Source organism: Ovis aries, chromosome 20, assembly GCF_016772045.2.
Source record: "Ovis aries strain OAR_USU_Benz2616 breed Rambouillet chromosome 20, ARS-UI_Ramb_v3.0, whole genome shotgun sequence".
NCBI classification, from domain to species: domain Eukaryota; kingdom Metazoa; phylum Chordata; class Mammalia; order Artiodactyla; family Bovidae; genus Ovis; species Ovis aries.
The window spans coordinates 30,095,149-30,113,154 of NC_056073.1; the positions used below are offsets into that span (position 1 = coordinate 30,095,149).

An 18,006-nucleotide genomic window follows, 5' to 3' on the forward strand; every position below is an offset into this window, starting at 1 on the left:
TGACTGTCAGAGCTGACAGTGCTGTTTCTGCATATAGCCCCCTCCCGCCACCTATCCGTCCCTGAAATGCCGCTTTAAAAACTCTTGCCCACTGATTGTCAGTGGGGGAAGTTGGCCTTTGGACACAAGTCCGCCCTGGGTTGTCGGCCTACAGAATAAAGCAAGCTTTCCCTTCCACCAACTTTATCTATAGAGTATTGGTTTTAGAGCTGCAAGCAGCTGAGTCCCACTTTCCTAATAGTCTCATGAACAAATGAAGACCTGCTCTTACAGAGGCAGGGGATACAGTTTCAACTGCCTGATCCTTCCTGTCTTTAGAATGGAACTCAAGATAAAATGGAGAGTTGAAAAGTAGAATAGGAGAGGACAAATGTGGACTTTCCAAATTGGCAAATGGGAGGTTGGAAAGATGCAGGGAAGGAGGGAAAGGAGACTGGGGAGAGTGAAGAAAAAGCATGTGAAGGAAAGATGAGGAAAGGTGCATGTGCTGAAAGTGAGATGTATGAATATTTTGAATAAGTGAGTTTTCTGGGAGTTCCTTTCCTGGATGGAACCACCACTTCAAAGTGGGCGTCAAGTTTGTTTCTTGCTCTGGCATGAGAATTCCAGGAAACCCCAACTCTGAAAGAAAACACTGGAGGAAACAATGGGGAATGACCCTCCTCCTTGTATCACAATCTTCATTCCTTACCCAATCTTTGATTTTCCTGAAGTCCTTCCCACTTACTGAAGTCATTGGTGAAACAGAATCAAAGCCCTCTGGAAGACCCAAGTAATTTCAAAAACTATGACTATTACTAGAAGCCCTCTGGTGTTCTTATTTTACATAATGAGTTAGACAGTCTCTTAGAGGGCCTGGATAGCTCAGTCGGTAGAGCATCAGACTTTTAATCTGAGGGTCCAGGGTTCAAGTCCCTGTTCAGGCGCTAAGGCCTTGTTTTGTTTTCAGTATTTACTTAAAAACTATTTAGATAACAGCCCATTTAAGAATGCCTTGAAAGTGAGGAAGCCTTAACAGCCAAATCAAGCAAAGTCACTGCCCTAAAATAGTTTACTGTTTAGTTTTTCATTAATTTTCCTTTTCTAATATTAACAAAAGCACGTCCCTAAGTTTCTAAGAAGAATCAAAAAAGGGCATCATTTAAAAGTAATAAACTAGAGACAGATTTAGAAGTAAGCCATTTAAAAGTTCCCTTAAAATGATTCACTAATCTGGGAGTGGAAGAGAACAATTTGGGTGGACTCGATGTGATGGTATTAGGAGGTGGGACCTTTGAGAACTGATTGGGTTATGAGTTAATTTCTCATAATAGAAATAGTGCCCTTTCAAAGGAGTCCCCAGGGATTCTCTGTTGCTTCTGCCATGTGAAACAACAGTGAGAAGACAACAATCTATAAACCAGGAAACTCTCACCCAACAAAGAACCTGAACCATGAATATTGCCTTTGAGGTGTTTGATGCCTGTCTTTGTCTAGAGATTCCCTTGTTTCTTTAGACTGAACACCAAAAACCTCCATTCCGTCTCACCCATAAGCAATTTTAATCAGTACTTTTACACCTTTTAATGTATACTTTGATGCAGTTAACTATATTTCTGTACATAACACCTCATCTTTCATCCTTAAGTTTAGTGGGTTAAATATTGTAGGCAGGAATTTGTGTCTGCCTAGAACTTCTGAATGTGATCTTGCTTGGAAACAGGTTTTTGCAGATGTAGTTACATTAAGATGAAGTCATTCATACTGGATTAGGGTGGAGCCTAAACCCTACCACTGGTTTACCCTATCCTTGCAAGAAAGAACACTAGGAGGCAGACAGTAAGAAGAAAGTCATAGGTAGACAGAGGCAAAGACTGGACTCATACAACCACAGCCAAAAAATATAAAGGATTTTGGGGATCCACCAGAAGCTAGGAAGAAGCAAGGAAGGAATCCTTCAGCAAGCCTTCAGAGAGAGAATGGCCCTGCCAATATCTTAATTCCGATGTCCTAGTCTTCAGAACACAGAGACAGTAATACACTAACATGAGAGAAAGTTCCAGGGGAAAGTGATTCCTTGGGGTGAATCTAAAACAATGAATAAACTTGAAGAAAAGAAGTCGTTTTGAACGGAGGGAGGGTTTTGGTTTGTTTTAAGTTTAATGCCTTCCTTGATATTAATGAACATTTCTTTGCTATTAGTGATAAAATTATAGCAAATGGTTGTGAGGCTGTCGTTTTTAGATTTAGATAACATGAGGAATCCCTTTTGATGGACTGTTATTGTAAAGATTCTTACTATATTCTTATCGTTAAAGATCCGTGAAATTCCCAGGAACCCACTGCCCAGAAAGAGTTCAGGGTACAACGTGTGAATGTCTGTTTAACTGAGATTCTTTTAAGACTCACTATCGGGTCTTCCTCGTTAGTATAGTGGTGAGTATCCCCGCCTGTCACGCGGGAGACCGGGGTTCGATTCCCCGACGGGGAGATTAAGACACTACGTTTTTTTCAGCTAAACCTGTAACAGAAAGGAAATCTTTCTGCTTTCTGGTTTTGTTCCTCTAAGTTGAATTCTCCCGTGTTGACTTATTACTGTCTTCACCGAGCAAGCAACTGCCTTCTGATGGAAACCCACGGCTGCCTTCCCTCTGAGAGGTCAGATACAGCGCGGGGGTTCCAAGTGTGCCCATTTGACTCGAAATATTCCAAGATCTTGCAATATGAATTTTCATTTGTCAACTGAGGTAATGGAGATGTTGCTTGTACAGGAACCGCCCTTAGAAAAGTCTCAATGGTTCCCAAATTTTGGTGCACATTAGAATAACCTTGTTGTTCAGTCGCTAAGCCATGTCCGACTCTTCGCGACCTCACGGACTGCTGCACGCTAGGCATCCCAGTCCTTCACTATCTCCCAGCATTTGCAGTGGGGATAGACTAACTTCAATTCATGTAAAATTATGGACATTTGCACTGACACCTTCCATAGCTCTAATTGGCCAAAGTACTTTAATTTTTATATGTAAAAAGGAAAACCTGTAACGTTGGTTAAAAAAAAAAAAGCCTGATGAAGTTATTAGATGCTAGCTAACATAAGTTCTATAGTACACCTAAATATGTATTGTACAGTGTGCTGGTTTTGTTTATACTTGGATGTTTTGAAATTCGGACATATACAGCTTACTAAAATATGTTTAAAATTTCAAAGTCTGGTGATTCTACATTTACTAATATACTTTTGAACTGTTTTATTTGGAAATAATTTCAAACATAAGAGAGGTTACAAAAATAAAAATTTTATAAGGAACACTCTATATCCAGATCCACCTTTCCTTAACATTTTACCCTATGTCTTTATTATTTTCTTCTATATCATGTTTTTCTGAGTCATGTAAATATATTACATAAACCTCAGTGTGTGTTGCCTTAAAAAGATAAGCTAGCGCCTGAACAGGGACTTGAACCCTGGACCCTCAGATTAAAAGTCTGATGCTCTACCGACTGAGCTATCCAGGCCCTGATCTTGGGAGTTGAATTGTCCTATAAATAACTAAATCTCATTAGCATTTTCGATCTCCAGGAAGAATTGGAGTAATCCATAACTTCAGAAACAACCCGGGTCTTTCAAAGGCATGGCTTGACCACTAAGTCATCTACTCACCAAACAGACCATTTAACCTCTGCACTGTACATTCTTTAAGTACATTTTTAATTGCTGGAAAAATGAAGATTATTCCTAGAGTCAATTACTGCTGAGGAGGATTCACCAATCTGGGTTGAAGGAGATCCTATTTACTTCTCAGATAAGTTTGAAGAGAAGATGCACAAGGGTCCCTCACCAACCTGTAAGGGAACCTGGAGGAGATTTTTTTTTTTTTTTTAAGGAACAACTAAAGTAACTGAGGAGAATCTTCCAAAGAATGAAAAGATGGGCAAAGAAGATGAGGTTTCTAACCTTGACATAATGTAGGGGCATCAAATTTGGTTGTACCCTTTGGTGTTCCCCCCACCCCCCAGTTTCAGAAATGAAATGTCTGGGAAGAAATCCAAGGCTTCCTCTAATTTTCTCCTCCACATTTTATCTAGCGGCCCAACTAGTCCAAAGACAGGAATGGCTTGACAGTTAAGGAAATAGTGCTCGTGGTTCATTCAGTGTTTATTGGCTCATGAGACAGTTTTTGAGCACCTGTAGGAGAAGGCAATGGCACCCCACTCCAATACTCTTGCCTGGAAAATCCCATGGACGGAGGCCTGGTAGGCTGCAGTCCATGGGGTTGCTAAGAGTTTGACACGACTGAGCGACTTCACTTTTACTTTTCACTTTCATGCATTGGAGAAGGAAATGGCAGCCCACTCCAGTGTTCTTGCCTGGAGAATCCCAAGGACAGGGGAGCCTGGTGGGTTGCCCGTCTATGGAGTCGCACAGAGTCGGACACGACTGAAGCGACTTAGCAGCAGCAGCAGCAGCAGCAGAGAGATCACAGGGGCAAAATCCCAAAGCATAGGTGCAGAAAACGAAGATAGAAAGCATTCTTAGTTCCATGAGGACTGCCAAATTCAGGACTATTAATTTTTGAATCAATAATCCTTAAATTATTTAAGGTATTATTTACTGTTTTCTCTGTATGTGAAGCTAAGTGCAATCCTGACCAAACATGAAGAAAATACTGACTCATATATTACCCATAATACTAACCATTATGAAATCATGTGCAAATGCCATTTTATTATATAAATTACACAGAGAACTTCAGAAGTTAAATATGTAACAGATATATACCTGGAGAAAATATTTAGATATTACTAAATGTGGGTCAGAGATCATTTTGACTTGACCTAAAAAACAAACTATCCCTCCTGCAGAATTTTTTTTTCCCCTGATGTCCAAGATATGTTTAAAACAAACATCCTTAAATATTATACAGGAAGACAACCAAAGAAACTACCTACCCTCATACTATGAGTACAGAAAACCCACTTTCTATGGATATTTTTGTATGTGAAAAATTATATGGACTTTTATAAATATTGTTTCTAACACAATTCTATATTTGTAAACTAATTTATAATGTGAACTGGGACGATTTTTTTTTTCCCCAAGAAAGCACACTGCATGCTGGAAATCACATAAAATAAACTTGAAGTGGGGTGAAAAAAAATAAATAAAATAAACATCCTTCTTCTATCTCTGAGCTTCACGAAATTTTAGGTACTTTTTCTCTCAAGGTCATTGATAAGAGAAAAATCAGAAGTGGAAAAAAAGATAGGATGAGAGTTTGGATGAGGCCTGGGGATGAAGGAATGGGTGGGAAGGGATGATAATTTTGATTTGAGAAAGGGTGGATACATGAGTTTGAATAAGCTCTGGGAGTTGGTGATGGACAGGGATGCCTGGCGTGCTGCAGCCCATGGGGTCACAGAGTTGGACACGACTGAGCAACTGAACTGAACTGGAGACAGGTTAAGTAAGGAGATTATATGTTGCACAATTTCTCTGCCAGATTTATAGGTTTCTTTGCCTTTATTCAAAAACATCTGGCTTTATCCCATTTTGTCAATTTTGCCCTTACTATTCCTTCTGCCTGGAAATATCTACCCCAGATATTCACAGGACTCAATCCTTTTATTCTTCCAGGTCTTTGTTCAAATGCCACCCAAATCTTCAATAATAACAGTATTTCAGTCAGTTCAGTCGCTCAGACTCTTTGCGACCCCAGGGACAGCGGTACGCCAGGCCTCTCCGTCCATCACTAACTCCTGGAGCTTACTCAAACTCAAGTCCATTGAGTCTGTGATGCCATCCGACCATTTCATTCTCTGATGTCCCCTTCTCCTCCATCTTCAATCTTTCTCAGCATCAGGGTCTTTTCAAATGAGTTAGTTATTAGCATCAGGTAGCAAAAGTATTGGAGTTTCAGCTTCAGCATCAGTCCTTCCAATGAATATTTAGAACTGATTTCCTTTAGGATGGACTGGTTGGATCTCCTTGCAGTCCAAGGGACTCAGTCTTCTCCAACACCACAGTTCAAAAGCATCAATTCTTCGGTGCTCAGCTTTCTTTATAGTCCAACTCTCACATCCATACATGACTACTGGGAAAATCATAGTCTTGACTAGACGGACCTTTGTTGGCAAAGTAATGTCTCTGCTTTTTAATGTCTCTGCTGTCTAGGTTGGTCATAATTTTCCTTCCAAGGAGTAAGTGTCTTTTAATTTCATGGCTGCAGTCACCATCTGCAGTGATTTTGAACCCCCCAAAATAAAGTCTGCACTGTTTCCACTGTTTCCCCATCTATACGCCATGAAGTGATGGGACCAGATGCCATGATCTTCGTTTTCTGAACGCTGAGTTTTAAGCCAACTTTTTCACTCTCCTCTTTCACTTTCATCAAGAAGCTCTTCAGTTCCTCTTCGCTTTCTGCCATAAGAGTAGTGTCATTTGCATATCTGAGATTATTGATATTTCTTCCTGCAACCTTGATTCCAGTTTGTGCTTCATCCAGCCCAGTGTTTCTCGTTATGTACTCTGCATATAAGTTAAATAAGCAGGGTGACAACATACAGCCTTGACGTACTCTTTTCCAATTTGGAACCAGTATGTTGTTCCATGTCCAGTTCTGTTACTTCTTGACCTGCATACAGATTTCTCAGGAGGCAAGTCAGGTGGTCTGGTATTTCCATCTCTTGAAGAATTTTCCACAGTTAATTGTGAACCACACAGTCAAAGGCTTTGGCATAAATCAATTAAACAGAAGTAGATTTTTTTTTTTTGAACTCTCTTGCTTTTTTGATGATCCAACAGATGTTGGCAATTTGATCTCTGGTTCCTCTGCCTTTTCTAAATACAGCTTGACCATCTGGACGTTCATGGTTTATGTACTGTTGAAGCCTGGCTTGGAAAATGTTGAGCTTTACTTTGTTAGCATGTGAGATGAGTGCAATTGTGCGGTAGTTTGCACACTTCAGCATTGCCTTTCTTAGGGATTGGAATGGAAACTGACCTTTTCCAATCTTGTGGCCGCTGCTGAGTTTTCCAGATTTGTTGGCATATTGAGTGGAGCACTTTCACAGCATCATCTTTCAGGATTTGAAATAGCTCAACTGGAATTCCATCACCTCCACTAGCTTTGTTTGTAGTGATGCTTCCTAAGGCCCACTTAACTTCACATTCTAGAATGTCTGGCTCTAGGTGAGTGATCACACCATTGTGATTATCTGGATCCTGAAGATATTTTTTGTATAGCTCTTCTGTGTATTCTTGCCACCTCTTCTTAATATCTTCTGCTTCTGTTAGGTCCATACCATTTCTGTCCTTTATTGTGCCCTTCTTTGTACGAAATGTTACCTTGGTATCTCTAATTTTCTTGAAGAGATCTCTAGTTCTTCCCATTCATTGCTGAAATCTCCCTTACATCCCATATTTCTTCTTTGTTTACTGTTTCTTCATGGCTTTTTACCACCACCTAGCTGTCTGCATGTATACATTATGAAACAGAGAAAAGTAACCCTGAACATCCAGAACTGAGCTGGCATTTATAGTGATGTCTTAATGTTTTCTTGTTGAATATAAACAATTTTCCAGAACATCAATATCAGACAAGACTTCTCTAATAGATTAAGACAGAAACAGGACAACTCTATGATCATGTCTGAACATAAGCAAAAAGAAGAACATTGTTCTAGCCAGAGAGTACCAAACATTTCCCTCTTCCACATCATACAAATGACTACTGTTTCTTTACTAATTTCACTTCTATGTTTAGGTTGCCCTAAGATTTAAGATATCCAACCACAGAATTATCCCCCACCTCCTGACAGTATACAAACCAATGCAAAGCCATACTTTCTTAAAACTGCCCCCAAATCACCTAAAAAAAGATCACAACAAACTGTGGAAAATTCTTAAAGAGATGGGAATACCAGACAACCTTACTTGCCTTCTGAGAAATCTTGTATGCAGGTCAAGAAGCAACACTTAGAACCAGACATGGAACAACAGACTGGTTCTAAATTGGGAAAGAACCAGTCAAGGTTGTATATTGTCACCCTGCTTATTTAACTTATATGCAGAATACATCATGCAAAATGCCGGTTGGATGAAGCGCAAGCTGGAATCAAGATTGCCCGGCAAAATATCAATAACCTCAGATATGCAGCTGACACTACTCTTACAGCAGAAATCAAAGAGGAACTGAGGAGCCTCTTGATGAAAGTGAAAGAGGAGAGTGAAAAAGGTGACTTAAAAATCAACATTCAACAAACTACAATCATGGCGTCTGGTCCTATCACTTCATGGCAAATAAGTGGGGAAACAATACAAACTTTCTTTGCTTGGGCTCCAAAATCACTGCAGATGGTGACTGCAGCTGTGAAATTAAAGATGCTTACTCCTTGGAAGAAAAACTATGACCAACCTAGACAATATTTTTAAAAACAGAGACATTACTTTGCCAACAAAGGTCCGTCCAGTCAAAGCTATAGTTTTTCCAGTAGTCATGTATGGATGTGAGTGTTGGACCATAATGAAAGTTGAGTGCCAAAGAATTAATGCTTTTGAACTGTGGTGTTGGAGAAGACTCTTGAGAGTCCCTTGGACTGAAAGATCAAACCAGTCAATCCTAAAGGAAATCAATCCTGAATATTCATTGGAAGGACTGATGCTAAAGCTGAGGCTTCAATATTTTGGCCACCTGATGTGAAGAACTAACTCATTAGAAAAGACTCTGATGCTGAGAAAGATTGAAGGTAGGATGAGAAGGGGATGACAGAGGATGAGATGGCTGGATGGCATCACCGACTCGAAGGACATGAGTTTGAGCAAGCTCCGGGAGTTGGTGATGGACAGGGGAGCCTGACATGCTGCAGTCCATGGGGTTGCAAAGAGTCGGACACAACTGAGCAGCTGAACTGAGCTGAAAAAATGTTCAGTTCAGTTCAGTCGCTCAGCCGTGTCCGACTCTTTGCAACCCCGTGAATCGCAGCACGCCAGGCCTCCCTGTCCATCACCAACTCCCAGAGTTCGCTCAAACTTACATCCATCAAGTCGGTGATGCCATCCAGCCATCTCATCCTCTGTCATCCCCTTCTCCTCCCACCCCCAATCCCTCCCAGCAACAGACTCTTTTCCAATGAGTCAACTCTTCCCATGAGGTGGCCAAAGTACTAGAGTTTCAGCTTTAGCATCATTCCTTCCAAAGAACAACCAGGGCTGATCTCCTTTAGAATGGACTAGTGGGATCTCCTTGCAGTCCAAGGGACTCTCAAGAGTCTTCTCCAACACCACATTTCAAAAGCAGCAATTCTTCGGCACTCAACTTTCTTCACAGTCCAACTCTCACATCCGTACATGACCACTGGAAAAACCATAGCCTTGACTAGAAGGACCTTTGTTGGCAAAGTAATGTCTCTGCTTTTGAATATGCTATCTAGGTTGGTCATAACTTTCCTTCCAAAGGAGTAAGCATCTTTTAATTTCACGGCTGCAGTCACCGTCTGAAAAAAGGTTATAAAGTCCAATTCTTATAATCACTTCTTTCTAACACTCTTACTGAGACACTCCACTGTTCTAATGTGCATCCTCTCTTGCTGCAACAGTTAGCAAAACCAACTTTAGGAGTTTGCTTTGGCACTCACTAGGTTCGTATATTGTCACCTCCCTCTACTCAGACCCAATCACAGAATCTGAGTATCCATTAAATAAATATTGTTAAATAAATAAGCGAATAAATAAATAGAGTCGCCTTTTTTTCATAAGAAAGTAAAAGGTCACATTCTTGGGAAGTGGAGGTCAAGAAAGCAGTAATTAATATTTTAGTTGCTAATTAAACAAAAACTGCAGACAAGTATAACAACAACACAAGTAAAACCAACTCCTCTTCTACCATTGTCCATACACGAAGTAGCCTGCAATAACTGATTTACACTTGGTGTCTGCACTACTGGGAACCCTAATCATAGAAAATGGAAGCAAGGACAATATGAACTAGCTTGACTCAAAGTGAAGAATAAACAATATATTAAAAACCTGTCACCTTTACCACAGGGATTGGAGGCTGGGGTGAGGGTGGAAAGAGAGACAAAGAGAAACTGTTTGTTACTTGGTAACGGCCATCAACCATTTAAACTCTTACATCTATTATCCTGTGTCCTATATGGCATCCCCTTTTCCTAGGCCATTGGGAAGAGATTAATGGGAGAAAAGAGAGGGAGAAAGACGCTACTGAAGAATAAAGAGATTATGGGGAGAAATGCCGGAAGAGGGTGCAATATGCCCGCCTTGTATTCCTCGACGGACAGTTCTAATGTTTAAACAGGTTTACTGAAAGAGAGTTCTAGCCCTTCTCACTAACTCTCTCCTTACCTATGCTACTTTTTATTTATCGTGGAAATGAAAAAGACTGAACACCGCTGGAAGCAGACTGAAGCAGTCTTCGAAACAAGCGCTAATTCGGTTCTGGGCTTCCCTGGTACCTTAGTTGGTAACGAATCTGCCTGCAATGCACAGACCCCTTTTTTTTTTTAATTTACGAAACTCCCACACTACGGGGACCGTCTTGGGCTGTGGGACTGTTGGGCCTTTGGGAGGCAGGGAGCGCGGTGCGGGAGCGGTAAAGGGACGTGCGGCGGGTGCTGCTTTTCAATATCCCCTGGCTGGGCTCCCAGGCTGACTTTGTGCCATCGCAACAGTCTCCAGCATCCATCCACTAAAATTTGTCTTTTTTGCCTCTTTCGTTTTGCAATCGGTTCAGAGCTTGCGTTTCACCCTGTGCACTCGGGTGTAATACTAATCACATTGGTTGTTAATCACAGCAACAGATTATATGCAAAACAGAAATGAACATGTCAGGATGGCCGAGTGGTCTAAGGCGCCAGACTCAAGTTTCTACTTCCCCTACTTGGGGTTTCTGGTCTCCGGTTGGAGGCGTGGGTTCGAATCCCACTTCTGACATGGTATTCTTTTGTTCTTACGCTCAAATTCTGCAACTTCTGTCAGTAAATCATAGCCACTTTCTTAGGCTGCATTGCCAGATCTTACCCATTACCACCGATATTTCACCCTTTCTTCAGTTCAGTTCAGTCGCTCAGTCGGGTCCGACTCTGCGACTCCATGGACTACAGCATGTCAGGCTTCCCTGTCCATCACCAGCTCCCGAACCTTGCTCAAACTCATGTCCATCGAGTCGGTAATGCCATCCAACCATCTCGTTCTCTGTCGTCCCCTTCTCCTCCTGCCTCAGTCACCCTTCTTAGGCCAGTGCTATTTAGATGTCTGTCCTCTCATCATGCCTACCTTCCCTCCCTCCTTTCCTTTTCGTTCTTTTTATGAGTATCTACACAGAAGAATAGTAATATATCAGTATTAAAATGCAAGTCTTAACATATATGTGAAGTGATGGTTATAAAATTCTGTATTCAGTATTTTAACTGTTCTGTGAAGGTTAAGTTTTGAATATTCTTCCACAGATCTCCTGCTTGTCCCTCCCTCTCTGTTGTCCTCACCTGACTCTCTTTTTTTCTTCATCTTACTCTTTCCTTTTTTTGCGGACCTTCTCCCATCACATCTCGGGTTGCTAGTCGAAAGGTATCTGCTGTAAAGTGAAGAGGCTGAATGTGATAAATATATTCTATGACATAAGACAAGAGAGTTGTGGGAGAGAGAAGTAGAACAGTGATTCTTAACCAGGATTGATTTTTAAAAACAAGATGTTTTTATAAAAATAAAGAAAGGGAAAGAGGGAGAAAGAGGAGAAGGAAGGAACTTGTCCAGGTCCCATTTTCCCTAAGTGTGGCTCTATCTACCAGATCCTAAATTATTTGTTAAATATATATTCTGGTTTATTACTTTGATTTCTTTTATAAATCTAGTAATTCACATGTTGGATCTTCTTTGCTTTTTTTTTAACATATCATTTTCTGCCTAACTTATTTGAAATTTTAGTTCTGGTTTTTTTCCCTTCTTTTCTACTATCCTCTATATTGTTTGCAGTTTTCCTCATTGTCAATTCAATTTTTGTGCTCATGATATATATATGTATACATAGGGGAGGCGCTCTTCACCCTGCTCTGTGCTGATATAGGCCCTTGAAACTGGCCTGTATGGGTTTTCATGCTCTCTGGTTTCCATCTGGGTTAGGTAACGGGAGTCCCAACAGGAGACAGGTGGATCTAGGAGGGCTAGCGGCAGGTATTTACTTCTTGTCTTTCTGCCTGCAGGTCACGTCAGAAGAGCTACATTCCTTGACAGGAGGCCATACCTCATTCAAGGCAGCCCTCAGTACAAGGCTGTCTTCTGAGTTCAGGTAATCACACTCTCTTCATGCCTCTTCAGGTACAGAAGTAATAATACCTCTACTGCTGCTTGTCCTGGAGAACAACACTCGCCCTGGTGGTTTTCTCTAGCTGTACACATTTTTTAGTAGAAAGTTTATTGTGAAATATATGTCTTCTGCACCTTAATTCTTCAAATTATCTTGTCTGGATGCCACCAAAATTAACATTTTAACTGTTTCATTCTTGGACTTGGAGACCTCTATTTTCCTAAATAATATGTATAACTGCTATTATTGATTAATTGATTTAGACGTTATATACTTATTTTCCATCTGTTAAATGGAAACTGCTTTATGCCACTACCACCCACTATTTCTTATCCTCCCAAAATACTTATGTTTTACCTTTTGTTTAATTCAGTGTTTATTGTTTATGTCATTTTTCTATGAAAGTATTATACACAGCATTGGTGTGAGCTATGATTATATTTTCACTCTTTACTGGATGCTTACAATTGCCTAAAAAGGCAAGCTTTAAAAAGAAAAATTTTAATGTGCCCAAGTCCCTTCATATGGAGAAGGCAATGGCACCCCACTCCAGTACTCTTGCCTGGAAAATCCTATGAACAAAGGAGCCTGGTAGGCTGCAGTCCATGGGGTCGCTAAGAGTCGCATATGACTGAGCGACTTCCCTTTCACTTTTCACTTTCATACGTTGGAGAAGGCAATGGCAACCCACTCCAGTGTTCTTGCCTGGAGATTCCCAGAGACGGGTGAGCCTGGTGGACTGCCATCTATGGGGTTGCACTGAGTCAGACATGACTGAAGTGACTTAGCAGTAGCAGTAAGTCCCTTCATATATATCGATAATTGCAAATTCTCCGTTAACTTCCAAATATCTTTCAGTGGAGCTTTCCATGAGATCAATCAAATCAGATAATATATCAGCTCAAATATTTTTTCTTTAGAATATTTTTCCAGTTGACTTCTACATGCTTATAGTCTGAATTGGTTGCTCTCTGGACCTGCTACACCGCCATCATCTGAATCTTCCCTTGCTCATCTGTTCATAATCTATTTCTATTTTTTGTTCATTTATATGCTCCGCTGTTTCAGTGGAAAGTATTCTCAAGGTTTTTGGTTTTTAGGTTATAAAAATAACTCAGAGTCTGAGGTAATGGTGAGAAGAGCCCTCAGTATTCTTATATGCTAAGTTAGACTCTACCAACTTACACCAGTTGCCTCACATATGTTTGTTTTTTTGTTTTTTGTTTTCAGTCCTGCCATCAGGGCAAAGCCCTAACTGTCAGAGATCTGAGAGTTAGGTGAGGAAAAAGAGCTCAGCCTTTAGCATTCCCTTAAATCCAGATACAGAACAGATCCTCTCCTGTTCTCATTAAGGTACTCAGATCCTCATCAGTAATAGTCTAATCCCATTCTTTATTTGCAGAATAAATCTCCAGATTTTTTTCCTGGGTGGTAGAAGGGCAAACACTCAGTATAAGTGCGCAGAATTTAGGGCTCTAACTCTTTCTCAAATTTTAAATAATCTGCTTTCGGTTTCCCTTTAGCCTCCAGTACATAGTGCTCTCAGTTCCTGAACTTTTTAAAGAAACTTTGCTATTAATCAGATTGTTTCTGTGAAGTCTGTTATGATTTGTCTACCTATTTTTCAGTTTTAGTGTTTCTTACATTCCACTTCTTTTGTGTTCTTCTCATATTTGAGCTTAAAAAAATCTTTTTACTATAGTTTTAGTGAGAATTCCAGTTGAGCTATTTCAAATCCTGAAAGATGATACTGTGAAAGTGCTGCACTCAATATGCCAGCAAATCTGGAAAACTCACCAGTGGCCACAGGACTGGAAAAGGTCAGTTTCCATTCCAATCCCAAAGAAAGGCAATGCCAAAGAATGCTCAAACTACCACACAATTGTACTCATCTCATACACTAGTAAAGTAATGCTCAAAATGCTCCAGGCCAGGCTTCAGCAGTACGTGAACCGTGAACTTCCAGATGTTCAAGCTGATTTTAGAAAAGGCAGAGGAACCAGAGATCAAATTGCCAACATCCGCTGCATTTCTGCTTTATTGACTATCCCAAAGCCTTTGACTGTGTGGATCATAATAAACTGTGGAAAATTCTTCAAGAGATGGGTATACTAGGCCACGTGACCTGCCTCTTGAGAAACCTATGTGCGGGTCAGGAAGCAAGAGTTAGAACTGGACATGGAACAACAAACTAGTTCCAAATAGGAAAAGAAGTATGTCAAGGCTGTGTACTGTCACCCTGCTTATTTAACTTCTATGCAGAGAACATCATGAGAAACACTGGGCTGGAAGAAGCACAGGATGGAATCAAGATGCCGGGAGAAATATCAATAACCTCAGATATGCAGATGACACCACCCTTATGGCAGAAAGTGAAAAGGAACAAAAAGCCTCTTGATGAAAGTGAAAGAGGAGAGTGAAAAAGTTGGCTTAAAGCTCAACATTCTGAAAATGAAGATCACAGCATCTGGTCCCATCACTTTATGCGAAATAGATGGGGAAACAGTGGAAACAGTGTCAGACTTTATTTTGGGGGGGCTCCAAAATCACTGCAGATGGTGATTGCAGCCATGAAATATAAACGACGCTTACTCCTTGGAAGAAAAGTTATGACCAACCTAGATAGCATATTCAAAAGTAGACACATTACTTTACCAACAAAGTTTTGTCTAGTCAAGGCTATGGTTTTCCCAGTGGTCATGTATGGATGTGAGAGTTGGACTGTGAAGAAAGCCGAGTGCCGAAGAATTGATGCTTTTGAACTGTGGTGTTGGAGAAGACTCTTGAGAGTCCCTTGGACTGCAAGGAGATCCAACCAGTCCATTCTGAAGGAGATCAGCCCTGGGTGTTCTTTGGAAAGAATGATGCTAAAGCTGAAACTCCAGTACTTTGGCCACCTCATGCAAAGAGTTGACTCATTGGAGAATACTCTGATGCTGGGAGGGATTGGGGGCAGGAGGAGAAGGGGACGACAGAGGATGAGATGGCTGGATGGCATCACGGACTCGATGGACGTGAGTCTGAGTGCACTCTGGGAGTTGGTGATGGACAGGGAGGCCTGGCGTGCTGCGATTCATGGGGTCTCAAAGAGTCGGACACGACTGAGTGACTGAACTGAACTGAACAATAAAAATGATAATTTCTATCTGAACAATATCTTAATTTAATATGGATAAAAAATTTTATAGAAATTCCGCATAATTTCTAACCCACCTAAAAATTTTAAGTTGAACCAAATCAAGCCAGCTTTAAGTCATTTCAAAATTTGATGGCTATTGGAAAGCATTTGTTGTTGTTCAGTCTCTGAGTTGTGTCCAACTCTTTGTGACCCCATAGACTGCCACACCAGGCTCCTCTGTCCTCCACTGTCTTTGGCAGTTTGCTCAAATTCATGTCCATTGAATTGGTGATACTATCTACTTCTGCCCTCTTCTTCTTTTGCCTTCAATCTTTCCTAGCATCAGGGTCTTTTCCAATGAGTTGGCTCTTTGCATCAGGTGGCCGAAGTATTGGAGTTTCATCCTCAGCATCAATCCTTACAATGAATCCTCCGGGTAGATTTCCTTCAGGATTGACTGGTTTGATCTCTTTGCAGTCCAGGGGACTCTCAAGAGTCTTCTCCAGCACCACAGTTTGAAAGCATCAGTTCTTTAGCGTTCAGCCTTCTTTATGATCCAGCTCTCACATCCATACATGACTACTGGATAAACCATAGCTTTGACAAGATGGACCTTTGTCAGCAAAATGGTGCCTCTGCTCTTTAATACCCTGTATGTGTCATAGCTTTCCTTCCAAGGAGCAAGCATACTGACTTATAAGCATAGTCTTCAAATCAATACATATTGTTTCAAGTGATCTTACTTTACCAGTGGGCCCATGGAAGGGGAGGTTTAAAAGAAAATTATTCAATACACTATTTGTTGGTAAAACATTCTGATGCAAATTTCCAAAGCACTGATAAAACTGACCCTAAGAGAAACATCTGACAGCAGAAATAGACTCTCCTGGAAATCCATACAATAGAATTCCAATAGAGTGATTCAAAATTAGCTGAAATTAATATAGACAAAGGGAATGAAACTCAAAATTAAGAACTTTTGACTCATTAAAAAAAAAAACCAAAAAACTTGACAATGGGAAAACAAAACAGAAACTTTAAAACAAAACTTTTAAAAGTAACTTAAGAATAGTGGATACATTTTAAAACAAATTAGGAAAAAGAAAATTAATAAACTGGTAAGATGAAAATGGATGTGAGAGTTGGACTATAAAGAAAGCTGAGCACCAAAGAATTGATGCTTTTGAAGTGTGGTGTTGGAGAGTCCCTTGAACTGCAAGGAGATCAAACCAGTCAATCCTAAAAGAAATAAGTCCTGAATATTCATTGGAAAGACTGATGCTGAAGCTGAAACTCCAACAGTTTGGCCACCTTATGCAAAGAACTGACCCATTGGAAAAGACCCTAATGCTGGGAAAGATTAAAGACAGGAGGAGAAGGGGACGACAGAGGATGAGATGGTTGGATGGCATCACCAACTTGATGGACGTGAGTTTGAGCAAGCTCTGGGAGTTGGTGATGGCCAGGGAAGCCTGGCGTGCCACAGTCCATGGGATCGCAAAGAGTCGGCCATGATTGAGCTACTGAACGGAACTGAAGATGAAAATATCCAGAATAAAAATGTTATAAAAGGAAAACACAATCAAGAAGCTGAGAAAGTATAACATATTGACTGTTAAAGCCAAGCAAGCAAGGAGAGAAAAGATTGAAAAGAAGCAATATTTGAAAAAATAGTGACTGGAAATTGATCTGAACATTCAAAAAGCCCTACTACATCCAAACTGGATAAATACAAAGAAAACCACTTTTAGGCATATCTGGGAGCTAGCTTCCAAAATGTCCCTCCAGTGATCCCTGTGGGGATCTGATGCTTGGGGAATCAGTACAAATGATGCTTTCTGGCTACTGTTGTGGTAAGTAATAAACCGTCCTCTGTCTCTCATGCAGAAGTCTCATGTCTTCTGCCACTATCTATGAAACTGTAGTAGGCTAATTCTTAGCTTAGAGTAATTATCATTTCTTTTTAGTGATTTGAATAATTAAGTTCTAGTCTTAGCAAATTTGATGATTGAAATACAGTATTGTTGCCTATATTGTTCATTTGTTTTTAAAAGAAAATTGAAATGGTCATTTCACTTTATATAGGAAACTAATTTTTTAATTTTTTTGTAGTGTCTTGACCATTTGGTTTATGGATGATGGACCAGAAAATAGAACCAAAGACAAACACTTTTTGGTTACCTCCATAGGGTTTTTTTTTTTTTTTTTGGTCAGTGACAATCAGTTATTCCAGATGGGGAATTGGGCAAAGCCATTTAAAATTTTTTTATTAAACGTTTTTTAGGCAAAGCCATTTCCCTCCTCTTTAGTTCTTATTCTCAAAGATTAACTTCTTCCTTTCTCTATCCTCCCAAAGAAGCTCCTTCTTTGTCAAGCAAGTTTTAGTGACACTTGCTTAGACATTTTTGATACTGTCCTTAAGTCTGTGCAGATCTTATATTCCCTTGGTATTCTGGATTATTATTAGTTTTTCAGTAATTAGGGTCTGAACTTATGATTCTTCATCAAAGATTTTGTTCACATCCAAGACCAGAGCCAGTTTTAGTCTCCTTCCTTGTGACCAGGTGCTGAGTTAGCCATATTCACCCCTTA

At 40.3% G+C, this 18,006-nt stretch overlaps 4 non-coding genes across 4 annotated transcripts; 3 read left to right on the plus strand and 1 right to left on the minus strand.

Annotated features, from left to right (window-relative positions):
* The first annotated feature begins 853 nt into the window (after positions 1-853).
* TRNAK-UUU (transfer RNA lysine (anticodon UUU)) lies at positions 854-926 on the plus strand. The gene has a single exon. It is a non-coding gene; the product is annotated as a tRNA-Lys (tRNA).
* A 1,472-nt stretch (positions 927-2,398) lies between these two features.
* Positions 2,399-2,470, plus strand: TRNAD-GUC (transfer RNA aspartic acid (anticodon GUC)). The gene has a single exon. It is a non-coding gene; the product is annotated as a tRNA-Asp (tRNA).
* Positions 2,471-3,422: 952 nt separating this feature from the next.
* On the minus strand, positions 3,423-3,495 carry TRNAK-UUU (transfer RNA lysine (anticodon UUU)). Its single transcript has one exon. It is a non-coding gene; the product is annotated as a tRNA-Lys (tRNA).
* Positions 3,496-10,820: 7,325 nt separating this feature from the next.
* Positions 10,821-10,927, plus strand: TRNAL-CAA (transfer RNA leucine (anticodon CAA)). The gene is made up of 2 exons: positions 10,821-10,858; positions 10,882-10,927. It is a non-coding gene; the product is annotated as a tRNA-Leu (tRNA).
* The last annotated feature ends 7,079 nt before the right edge of the window (positions 10,928-18,006 follow it).